This window comes from Myotis lucifugus, unplaced genomic scaffold, assembly GCF_000147115.1.
Source record: "Myotis lucifugus unplaced genomic scaffold, Myoluc2.0 scaffold_136, whole genome shotgun sequence".
NCBI classification, from domain to species: domain Eukaryota; kingdom Metazoa; phylum Chordata; class Mammalia; order Chiroptera; family Vespertilionidae; genus Myotis; species Myotis lucifugus.
In genome coordinates this window covers 3,424,086-3,432,875 of record NW_005871184.1, presented here as the reverse complement: position 1 = coordinate 3,432,875, position 8,790 = coordinate 3,424,086, and positions in this window count along the sequence as shown.

Here is an 8,790-nt window from a genome sequence, read left to right as displayed (position 1 = left end):
CGACCGCCGCCGCCGGGGGGCTCACGGTGCCGGTACCTGTTTCAGAGACTTTTCTCCGCACCGGTGAAACCCGCAGACCCGGCCCCCGGTGGGAGTGGGAAAAGCAGCACGGGGAGGGGCTGGCGGCTTCCGGGGGCACTCCCGGGTCTGTCTTTCGACTGCAAGAAGGCTCCGCCCCGAAGAGCCGGGTCGCGGGAGCCCCTGGACCAGCTGACCCCCGCTGTGCTCTTTCAGCCAACACGTTTACTGCTGCTTGGGATGAGCGGGCCTGGGGTAGGATATTGTGTGTGCAAGACTCTTGGAGGAGGGTTCAATCTAATTTAAAAGACGAGATCTTACACGTGGAAATGTAGATACTGAAGACACAAGGCATGACATGTATATAAATGCGAAGTACTTTGCTGTATGAGCTCTGAAAAGGGAAAGAAACTTGCCTAGGGTAATAAGGGTCTCTCTCTCTCTCAGCTAGAAATTTTACTTTATTTTATTTTATTTTATTTTAGCACCAAGGCAAACCTTTTAATTGCTCTGCACTGCCAACAAATCCTGACTGCCTTTTCTGCCTCCTGAGCCATCAGCTGGGGAAAGATCAACATTAATTCACTATTTCCTGTGTACATGCATTGATTATCGTAGTTAATTCTCACTTCTCTGTGAGCCAAATACCATGCCACTTTTTCAGAGGAAGCTGAGGATCAGTATGAAGTGATTTGTCCTAAGAAACAGCAAGAGAAGGAATGAAGTTGACCCAGATTCCTTGCCTACCAGTCTCATGCTCTTTAAGCAAATACCACACGTCCAAAACTGTGGTGGGAGATCCCTCCTAGGTTATGGCCCATTAGAAGTAGTCCAGTGTCACCTTTATTATTTTCTTTACTACTTACTCCTTATTTCTTTATTTCTTACCTACAAAATCTTCAGATGGGAATATCTAATCAAAGAAGAAATGAGTCCTCTTATAAGCAGAGTTCGATAAGAGTATTCTCAACACTGCTTTTCCGTTTCTAAGGACTCTGCTTTCTACTTTGTTCTTTCAGCACAGCCTCAATTTTTCTCCTTAAAAATTTTTTATTTCTTGCCCTAACCAGTTTGGCTCAGTGGATAGAGCGTCGGCCTGCGGACTGAAGGGTCCCAGGTTTGATTCCGGTCAAGGGCATGTACCTTGGTTGGGCACATCCCCAGTAGGGAGTGTGCAGGAGGCAGCTGATAGATGTTTCTCTCTCATCGATGTTTCTAACTCTCTATCCCTCTCCCTTCCTCTCTGTAAAAAATCAATAAAAATATATTTAAAAATAAATAAATAAATAATTTTAAAAAATTTATTTATGTACTAGAGGCCCGCTGCACGAATTTGTGCACATTGAAAGGAAATTAATTAGAAGGTGGCTGGCAGAGCCAACACGCCCTGGAGCCAACCTCCCGTGGTCCCTCCCTGGCCAGGTGTGGCTCAGCACCAAGGCTCCAAGGGCCTTTGTGCAATGAGCGGGGTCCCTCCAGCAGGTGGGGTCCCTCTGCCTGGCCTGCAGGGATCGGGCAGAAACCAGCAGTCTGACATCCCCCGATGGGTCTCAGAGTGTGAGAGGGCACTCTGCAAAGTTGCTGTGTCTTGGCAACTCCTGCGTTGAGCGTCTGCCCCCTGGTGGTCATTGCACATCATAGCTACTGGTCGGCTGGTCGGTTAGGCTCCAAGGGCCTTTGTGCAATGAGCGGGGTCCCTCCAGCAGGTGGGGTCCCTCTGCCTGGCCTGCAGGGATCGGGCAGAAACCAGCAGTCTGACATCCCCCGATGGGTCTCAGAGTGTGAGAGGGCAGGCCGATTGTAACTGCGTATTACCAAATATTTCATTTCAATCGAACCCATACTTCAAAAGATATATCATAGCTACTGGTCGGCTGGTCGGTTAGGCTTTTATATATTTATAGAATACATTTATAGATAGATAGATAGATAGATAGATAATTGTTTAAATATGTTTTTATTGATTTCAGAGAGGGAGGGAGAGAGATGTAGAAACATCAGTGATGAGAGAGAATCATTGGTCAGCTGCCTCGTATATGCCCCCCCTACAAGGAATCAAGCTCACAACCCTGGGCATGTGCCTGACCAGGAATCAAACCCTGATCTCCTGGTTCATGGGTCGAGGCTCAACCACTGAGCCACACCAGCTGGGCCTATCAGTTCTTTATAACTCTGTATAACGGTTGTGGTACAGCGTTTGAAGTGGAAGAATTTTTCAACTGTTGGCCAGTATAACTAATGGATATTAATTTCAACTTCAGTTGATTTTATTTGATTCCTCCCTATAATAACAGTAAGTGTATGGCACAGTTTGTTAGCATTAAAATTCTAATAGCTGTTCATGATCATTACTTCTGAAATAATTTATTGGTGTGTGTGTAAGTGCTCAGAAAAATTACTGGGAAAATGCCAGAGTCCCACTTCCACTGTGTTTATTTATTTATTCTTTTTAATCCTCACCCGAAGATATGCTTTTTCATTGATTTTAGAGAGAGGAAGGGAGTGAGAAAGAAACATGAATTGGTTGCCTCCCTCGTGCGCCCTGACCTCGGGATCAAACCTGCATCCTGGGTATGTGACCTGATCAGAATCAAACCCACCACCTTTCAATGTACAGGAAACACTTCAACCAACTGAGCCACACCAGCCAGGGCCCACTTCCACTGTGTTTAAAGACCAGTCACTCACTAAGGACATTTCAAATTAGTAAAAGATAACTGTTGTATATTTTATTCAAATATAAAATTGACTTAAAGTAGTTCTTGTTTTACACTGAGTCTTTATTTTTATGTGTACTTTAGAACTCACGCATACTTGGAAAAAGGGATACTCTGTTTATTAATAAAAACACTTTCTTGTCGCTGCCCTGCAGAGTCAGTGCAATATTGCTTTCTGTGATGTACCTGTATACCAGAACCCTAGCTCTCCTGACTGTCCATTTGAGCAACTAAGACCAAACAGTTTTTAAAAGACTTCTCATTTCCATTACCAGGACAATACTTGCACTCAACCTAAACATCCAATGAATATTTGCCTACTCAACACTCAGTTTTTAACTCTGGCTAATGTATTTGTCAAAGGTGTATAATATATAATAACTTTGAGAGACTATACAGGGTGGAGCAAAAGTAGGTTTACAGTTGTTCATATGGAAAACAATACAGTAATTAATAAATAATAATACAAGAATAAACTGTTTTGTGTACTCACAACTATAAACCTACTTTGCCCCACCCTATATTAAGGCATTCTCTTTTTATTTTAGGAATCCTGACTATACTCAGATTTTTTAAAGTTAACCTTTACTTTTGAGTTCAAAAGCTTTGTGTTTTGCTTGTTTGTTTTTTAAGATTTTTCATTGATTTTTAGAGAAGAAGGAAGAGGGAGAGAAACATCGATATAAGAGTGCAGCATGTGAGAGAATCCAACATGTATGGGATGCCTCCTGCACACCCCTCCTGGGAATTGAGCTGCAACCCAGGCATGAGCCCTGACCGGGAATGGAACCCGCAAACTTTTGGTGCGCGTGACAACACCTAACCAACTGAGTCACACCCAACTTTGTCTAAAAGACACTAATGAAGATAGCAAAAGTGCGTGCAAAAGAGTAGCCTAAAGTTTTCAGGGTTTGGGATATGTACTGTGTCTGTAAAATCTTACAGTATATCTTATATAATAAAAGCCTAATATGCTAAGTGTCCAATCATCAGGTAGGCCGTTCACCAATCAAAGTGTAATATGCTAATGATATGCTAAGGCCACTCAACTGCTCGCTATGACATGCACTGACCACCAGGGGGCAGACGCTCAACACAGGAGCTGCCCCCTGGTGGTCAGTGCGTTCCCACAGGAGGAGCGCCACTCAGCCAGAAGCCCGGCTCATGGCTGGCGAGCACAGTGGTAGTGGCAGGAGCCTCCCCCGCCTCCACGGCAGCACTAGGGATGTGCGACTGACTGCTTAGGCCCAGACTGTGAGAGGGTGCAGGCCATGCTGAGGGACCACCCCCCCTGAGTGCACGAATTTTGTTCCCCGGGCCTCTAGTAATGTTCATAAAGTATTCAGCATGCTTATAAGCAGTATGAAAGAAGGCTTCTGATGTGCCTTGTTGGGTTATGTCCCTTTCTGAGTTTTTGAGGGCTGGTAATCTCAATTTTTGAACTTATAGCTTTAAAGTCTCATCAAAGTTTCCACCATGCCATTTTTTTGTTGATTTATAAAAATTGCAAGTAACAAACACATGGATCTATTCTCATTTTTAGATGTTTTATAATATACTAGAGGCCCAGCGTGCGATTGAAATCGCGCGAAGGAGGCACCCCGCTGGGGGGCCAGGACCCGTGGGTGGGGGTGTGCTCCGAGCCGCGCAGCGGGCTGCCCGGAGCACTCCCTGGCCGCCGCGTTGTGTCCACTGGGGTGGGGGCAGGTGCTCCTGTGTGTTGTGTCTCCTCTCTGGCCCGCCCCCAGCCCCAGCCTCCCCACAGCTGCTGGGGTGGAGGCGGCATGCAGGCCCCTCCCGCCCATCTGTGCCTGGAGCTCCTCCTGAGTGGTCGTGACGCTCGGCTAATTAGCATATTCCCTGTTTATATAGATAGATGAGTACATTGAGTGCAAAGTGAACTTCTTTTCTGTGGGTCCCCAGTCCCCCTTCTCCACCACCTTTAAGTTTGGTGTTTTTCAGAACTTCTGCATACATTCACAAACATGTAGGTGTTCATATTTAATCGGTGTTTTTCTCCTTATATATGACCTCCCACACTAATTTCTCATCAACTATATAAGAAGGAGCTATTTGCATGCCATGGTCCAATATTTTTAGTGCCTTTCTTTTTCATTCTAACTTTAGAAGTCATCTTGGGGATGGATGGGATGGGCAAGATTTAGCTTCTCCTTGGTGTTGGAGGGAAGAGGCACTCCTACCATCTGCACCATTACCAGCCTGTATTGACAGTTACTCTTCTTCCAACTCTGAGAGCTGCAGCAAACATTTATGTTTAAATGTGGGCAGTGCCATGCAAATTGCCCACGTCTCTGCCCTTGTGTTTTATCTCCCAATTACAGCAGTTTACACAAAAATTGTCCCACTCAGAAAACAGCCTTCTTTGTATTTATGCTGTTTTGAGACGGGAGGAGGGCTTAGAGAAGAATAGAAAGAAGGGAAGAAAACCTTGGAAAGGACCGGCATTGTTACTGTAACTACCCACTTCAACATCAGTATACCTAATAGTGAGTGTCTTGCTTGAGCCCTGGAAAGTGCAGAGAGTGAGGCTCCTAGGAGCATTGGACTGTTTTTCACAGGTGCGCTTTAAGAAACTCTGATTTGGGGAAGGACCTTTCTTATATATAAACCCAGGATGAATATTTAAGGTGAGAAAATTACTTTTATGTTCACAGTTTCATACACAAACACATAAAATATAAAGATATGTACCTATTATGTATGTATGCATATATATTTTATATATATATATATATATATATATATATATATATATATATATATTCATTGATTTGGGGTTATCCTCCATAGACATTTCTATTAGTGTGTGTGTATCTGTCTGTCTTTTTTTGTTTAGTAGTATTCTAGAAAACATTACACCTGGTCAAGAGTTGAATACACATTAATCAGTTCATCTGTTATGCTTTTTAAATTTTGATAAGACAGGCATAATTTATTCTGTTTTGTAAATATCGAGGCAGCTTCCCAAAACTGGGAGATATGGGGGGGAAGGGTTGAAACATCAGAACACAAAAGTTTTGAACATTCACCGTCATGATAGTAGCTTTTATAACAGCTTCATTTGTGACTTTTTTAAAGACAACATTTTGATATAATTAATGTAGAGAAGTGCTGCATTTACAATACTGTGTTTCACAAATCTGTTAGCCTTAATCTCTTTTCCAACTATGTTAAGAATGCAAAGTGTCACTTTGTGATCCATTAACTGCTGTTTTGTCAAATGGCAGATATTATCAAGCACCCATAAAAAAAAAGGCCCTGGCCAGTGTGGGTCAGTTGGTTGGACATCGTCCTGTGAACCAAAGGGTGACAAGTTTGATTCGAAGTCAAGGCACATACCCAGGTTGCAGGTTCAATCCCCAGTCAGGGCAAGTTCAGGAGGTGGCTGATTGATCTCTCTCTCTCTGTCTCTCTCTCTCTCATACCAATAAAAACATATCCTCCGGTGAGTTTTAAAAATAAAAACATCCCTCAGAAATGTAACATCTTCAGATAGTGTGTAATTGTAAATTAGTGACTATCAGAGAACGAAGTGAGCTTTTCAGAATATTGACATGCAGATGGGTCACTTTCTACACACAGCTGAAATAACCAGTGTCATCCTGAGCTTCTGAGGTACAGGGAGCTGGGTTATGCCCACATTTCCTGCCTCATGACTAAATAGCCTGTCTGCTGCTAGCCTTCCTGACTTGGCTTTTATCACCACTGCTGCCTAAACTATCAAAATTTGTCTTCCAGCCAATTTCTCCCTCCTCTTCTGCCTCCTTTCTTTTGTTTTATCTACCCTTCAAGCTTGGCGTTATCAAAAAGTCCTATCACATTCCTGATTGACAAAGCAACAGTTTCAAAATGTCAGGTGTAATCTCTGAGTCTTTGACTTTGTTTTGGCTGCTACCCTCTTAGTAACTATGCATTCATTTTTTTAAAATATATTTTTACTGATTTCAGAGAGGAAGGGAGAGGATTGGAGAGAGAAACATCAATGATGAGAGAGAACCATCAATCAGCCACCCATATGTTCATTCTTTATAGACAAGAGTTTTCTTATTTATGATCTTGACTTCATTCTGGATACTAAAGGATCCTAAAAGGCTCTTCATTAGATAACAAAAGTGTTACTGTAGTTAGGCAACCCGAACAATTACGAATAAAGGATGTGACAAGTAAGATAATAATAGTACTTAATGGCTACCATTTATAGAATATTTTTATGCGCTGGGCAGGGAGTTAAAACCTTTACATGTAACAATTTTTTTTGTTATATTTATAAGAGGTAGTTCTTTAAATTCCCAATAGATAAAAGAGCCAGTACATAAAAATACTTAGTTAACAATGAAAGCTGAAAAGAAAAAATGGAGAGGAGTCCATATAGACTTCATATAAGTAGATGGATGTAACATGTTTTTCATAAGAATACTTGATTCAGTGTCTCTAGAGGGACTTATCTAAATTATTACAGAAATTCTGACAGAGTAACCTTGAATTTAAAAGATTATGTTCTGGAGATTCAGATTCTGGTTTTAGGGAAGGTCTTATCTCAAATTTTAGTGTACATCAGAGTCACCTGGAGGTCTTATTAACACAGATTTCTGGCCCTATCCACAGAGGTGTGGATTTTTGTTTTGTATGGCAAATTTCTGACTCCAAAACTCATATTCTTAGTCACTGTGTGCTCCCTCACCAAGGCCTTAAAGAAATGAGTGCGGGTAGAGGGCAGTCAGCGTTGCTGGATAGGAGAGAGAGCAGAGGAAAGATGGCAAAAAGGCAACTTTTTAGACTAAAAAAATAGTATTGGCCTCAAAACATACTCACCCGACTGTATTCTTTCCGTCTTGCATCTTTTCCCTTTTTGTTTGACTTTTAACAGAAAACTGTGTTAAAGAGATCCAGTTTTATCTAGAAGCTAAGAGAACATATTTTTCTAGTGTAGATCATAGGTAGTAAAGAGTCTAGGTCAGTGATGGCGAACCTATGACACGTGTGTCAGAGGTGACACGCGAACTCATTTTTTTTGGTTGATTTTTCTTTGTTAAATGGCATTTAAATATATAAAATAAATATCAAAAATATAAGTCTTTGTTTTACTATGGTTGTAAATATCAAAAAATTTCTATATGTGGCACGGCACCAAAGTTAGGGTTTTTCAAAATGCTGACACGCCGAGCTCAAAGGGTTCGCCATCACTGGTCTAGGTAGATGATGATGAGAATATGGCAGAATGAACTGGATAATTTTGCAGGACATCTTAACTGTTATATTTCTACCCAAACCTTATTAACATAGAAACTTCTTTCTGTAGTGCAAAGTGGCTCATGTGTGAACTTTAAAATCCACTTTGGGAAGTCAGTTGTGCACCATAAGCATTAAAGAATCAGCTTGAAATTATGTGAAAAGAAATGCTTTTAGAGTTGCAAAGCAGTAGGTATTTGAGAGGGTCAGTATCAATATGGCTAGGCCCTGTACTGTAACCTTGTTTGAATAATTATGAAAAGTTCATAGTCTTCCCAAAATGTATCAAGAGTTGAGGATTGCTGGGCAATGAGGTGTTCTTCTTCACAGAGCCCATCTTAGTGATTATCTGGTTCTATATTTGTTTCATATCAATGAACATGACACTCAGCATGTGTCAGAGAGAGTGGCGTGAAGGGTGGATCAGAGGCGGAAAAGTTTGAAACCTTATAATCATAGGAAAGGAGAGATTGGCAGGCTGTGACAGCAAGAGGCATGCAGAAAGCAAGAGAAATTATTTCAGCATGCTGGCCTTTAGATATGGTTCTTCCTCTAGAATCTGTTTAGGGACTTCCCACAGACTTTCATCTCCTTCCCTTGCCTTTTTATGAACTTAAGAAATCTGGTCACCTGATGTGAATGCTGGTAAAATTCTGACCCATCTCCTCTTCCTTCCTCAAAGCCCCAAAGAGGCCCCAGTGTACCCTTTGCTCAGATCTCCTTTTTACTTTCCTCTGTCACAGTCCCATGAACATTCATCCTTACTGATTTTTATTTCATGTGATATTAGGGTTTTTGCCCCCCC